The following is a 4,579-nucleotide window of genomic DNA, read 5'->3' on the forward strand; positions in this document are numbered from 1 at the left end:
TAAAACATTCAGCAAGTCCTTTTCTTTCATAGGATGGACCAACTTATGAAAGTGAAGCTAGTGTTGAATACATGACGAGCAAGTCAAGCGAGATGTTAGCTGCTTATAAGAGAGAAAGAAACATTAGATCGACATTTTCCTTTGCAAATCAAGCATACCTACATGATATTTAGCCTACTCCAGATCAAATACAATGGATGCCCTATAGGCATGCTTGATAAACAAAGATGAAAGAGAGCCTGCTTTCAAAATCATAAGATAATCGAAAGTAACTCTCACCTTCAAAATAACATAAAACATTTAGGAAATCAAAAGTAAATGATAAGATAATCGAAGAAAATCTAGCCTTCAAAACAATACAAAATATTATGGAAGCTCCTTTGAATCAATTAGCTCATGCTGAAAGTAAAGCTTGATATAGAATATTTGGCAAGTCTCTTTAACCGAGATTTATGGAAACTTGAAGCTATAGCTAAACTTGCTAGCAAAACATAATAATACATGTATTATCATTGTGAATAAAGCACCAAGCATATGAATGTAGTGGAATACAAATAACATAACCTTTCAAGTAGAATATCAAGAACAAGGCATTGTATTGAACTACGATGATATCATGGTTCCCAATCATGTAGAACATTAAAGAAAGTTGGTGTAGCTCTATACCAACAGGCAAAGAAAAGCTCCAACACATAGATGTATGTCATAGTAATTGCTGAAAAACAATCAAGTTTTGTGAGGCACCCGAGTATAGATATTGACAGAGCTCTTTGGTTGAAGGACGCTCTATGAATGTTGAGTTGTAAAGCACTTACACAAAGACTTAGCAAGCGATTAACTAAATAAGAAACTAGTCAGTAAAGGATGCACTAAATAAAAACTAGCTTAATATATGTGAAGCATCATTGGCTTTTACTTTTGCAAAAGTAACATGAAACCACAAGTGACGAAGCACTAACCTCTTGTTTTCACTAATGACCTAAGAGAAATAAAAAATTGCTTTCATATGATAGATAACCTTTTGTCCAAGTGATTTTCTCAATTAACTTTCTTGTCCGTTGAACTCATATAATTATCACTACAAAAGCATGTAGATTGGGCCACTTTACTCTTAATTACAAGATTGAGACTCTACTTGGCATCGATTAGATAAGACCTTGATCCCTCAAGATTGACTACGCTTACAACAACGATCCTAGATTGAAACTCTACTTGGCATCGATTAGATAAGATCTTGATCTGTAAAGATTTACTATGCTTACAACAATGACCCTACGCTATTGGTTTTTATGGATATGAACGATGGAATTGGGTCTCCTCTTTATCTAAATTTTATGGAGTCCTATAGCTAAAGAAGTTTTCTTTATGTGTTTGAGCATCTTATTTCTTCATGTGGGAATGTAAAAGCATAATATGCCAGTGTGTTCAATCCAAGGGAACACAAATACTGAGTGCAAGATGGTGTGATCAACTGGTGGAGATTGAAAGCGGGAGGGCGACATCGTATCAGGAAGCTTCTTATCATTATGTATATATATATATATATATATAAATTGCTTTTGCTTTTGCTTCAAATATTGTTGATTCTATGAAAGTATGAACCTTTTTCATCCTCATGTCCTAGATCAATTCTTCTCTATTATGAGTGTTCATCTTCTTGTCCAAACACTCTTCTACCAGTTTATTGACAGTAGGCAGCAAAAAGAAATAATCATAACTTTCTTACCTGAAATCGGAATATAGTGATCCAACCACTCAAAATAGCCGGCACATACACTTCCCATTTTCTTGGTTACTTCTGGATATTCTTTGTAATCTCGGATGCTCGTCTTTCTAGTTTTTTGATACTTTCAGATGCAAAGAGGTTGTTATTTCATTCCCGCTATGATTATGTAAGCTGTGTCTAATCCACACAATCTTGCCTCTTGTCATACGTGTGTGGCTTATTCTCATTGTATTTTTTATTGTTCGATACTTCTGTCTGCCTAGTTGTTCAGTACTTCTAGGATGCCCAATTGTTCGTATTTCTGGTTGTTCGGTACTTTCGACGGTTCTGTTGTTTGGTACTTCTGGGATGCTCAATTGTTTGGTACTTTTGGAAGTCTAGATGCTCGTTGTGTTTCTAGATTATTGGTTCTTAATTTGCATGATCATTATCGGCTCGTATTTTTGGCTGTTCGGTACTTCCGACTGCCCAGTTGTTCAGTACTTCTGGGATGCTCAATTGTTCAGTACTTTCAGATGTCCAGATGCTAGTTGTGTTTCTAGATTATTGGTTCTTGATTTGCAAGATCATTATGGGCCTTTTTGTTGTGTTGCTATGGCTTTCTTACACTATGTAAGCGACATTTCAGACTTGGCTTTATGGACATATCAAATCTGATACTTCAGGATGCCGGAATGCTCGTTGTGTTTTTGGATTATTGGTTCTTGATTTGCAAGATCTTTATGGGCCTTCCTATTGTGTTGCTATGGCTTTCTTACACTACCCAAGAGACATTTTAGAAATAAAAAAAATCCTTCTGTTGAACTCACGTGATAGGGTTACATACGATGAGTGACCCCCCCGAGTTTACAGGATACAAAATGTGAAGCATATCAATGCTCCATGCAAGGTTTTCATATTACTAATATGGTGTACTTTTTCCTTTCTAGGTATGTGAGCTCAAAGGAAATAGATCCCACCACGCTTGAGAATGTATGAGTTATGTCAGTGGAGGAGGTTTGTTTAGTGGAGGAGACATTTCCACGTTCTATTCTCACAAGCCATCTACATCTCATAGTGCATTTGGTGGATGAGATTGCTATATGTGGTACTGTACATGCAAGATGGTTGTTCTTCCTCGAGCGCTTCATGAAGACCTTGAAGGGCTTTGTGAGACAAAATGCAAGGCCCAAAGGTAGCATGGCCGAGGGTTGATTGGTACAAGAGTCACTTGTATATATTTTTGAGTCTCTTGTTGATGTGGATAGCTCTCTCCCAAGACTATGGAGAGATGATGAAGACCTAAGGATGATGTCTATTGTGCGTCAAGGGAAAGGACGAAGCAAAGTAATAGACACGGAGTTGCTTAATAATATCAACCTTTATTGCATGCTTAATAGTGATGTGATGAAAGTTGCATGAAAAGACATGAGGATGCAAAGGCAAGAAGACAAGGAGGAAGGGCCCTCTTTTGTACACACCATGGATCTCGTGTGCCATACCCTCAGCATCTAAGAGCACCTCCAAAGAATACTCTTGTGGATTGGTTACTTGATGAAATGGAGAGAGCAAAGAGAGATGAGGGGATGCATATCACAATGGAAGAATGGGAGTATGCTAGGGGATGCATGAGCAAGGTCAGTATATAGAATGTTATGCATAAGCTAGGAGCTTTCAACAATTTAGATTGCTTATTTAATTGATTTTGTCTTGGTGTAGTGTACTATGTTCAATGATATATGGTGTGAGGGCAAGCATTTTCGAACACAACAGATTGATGATAAGAGAAACACACAAGATTGCGGTGTCATTGCTAGCTTTGAGGGAGCCAATGGAGCCATGGATGATTATTGTGGCATAATCCAATATATTATTAAGCTTGACTTTTGACGCTTCCTTGTGTATGTTTTGGATGTAAAGTGGTTTAAGGAGGTGGTGGAAAGAGGCCCTAATGCAACAATCAAACGCCATGCAAGTGGCTTTGTAACTATTGACTCCACAAAGTTTTGGCAAAGTAAGAAGGACACACTAGTACTACTGCAACAATGTGAACAGGTATTATACACACATATAAAATATACTCACTTTTAAATATTTGATACCTTCGATGCAAGGAAAATAACATGATTGTATTTGTGTTTGAATTAGGTTGTCTATCAACCAGAGGTGGATAATAATAGGTGGTGGCATGTCATACCTATTACGCCACATTCCAAAGTGATGTATAGTACATTTACTAATATGGAGTGTATGGAGGATGATCATGGCCATGGAGGTGATGATGATCGTGATACGAGAGAGGAGGAAAATCATGAGATAAGAGATACAGATATTGAGACCATTACCCATGAGGACGAGCCTAGCATTGGTGATGTTGATTTCGATGAGCACATCAGTAGCACAAGTAGTAGTGGGCTGAATGTATTTGTAGATCTCAATAGTGGTTTGGATTTTGAAGTAGATAGTTTGGCAAGGGTTGATCTCATTGAGGATGAGATTGAACAATAGCCCATCATTGATATTGGCAAAACTATTTTACATATTGTCTCATTCTCCTCACCTCACTTAATTTTTTTATATGTGGGTTTGCCAAAAAGCATTGATATTTTTATTAAAATTATGTGCTTTGGTAATCATAGGCAATGTTTGGAAAGCACTGATGTATATTTATCAGGTTGCACCAGAATCTCACTTTCTGTATTCTCTATTTTGCATTTATAAAGGCGTCTAGACCTGCATCTAATTCATAGTGTAGACGTGTAAATAGATGCGCTATTAGACGTGCCCATACTTTCACTATTCTAGCAGTGCCTATAGATGTGCCCGCTATTTTGCGCATCTATCAAGCATGACTATAGTTGCTTTGTCTTATTG

This window comes from Dipteris shenzhenensis, chromosome 1 (genome assembly GCF_047967505.1).
Source record: "Dipteris shenzhenensis isolate YYH24624 ecotype China chromosome 1, Dip_SZ_1.0, whole genome shotgun sequence".
Lineage (NCBI taxonomy): Eukaryota > Viridiplantae > Streptophyta > Polypodiopsida > Gleicheniales > Dipteridaceae > Dipteris > Dipteris shenzhenensis.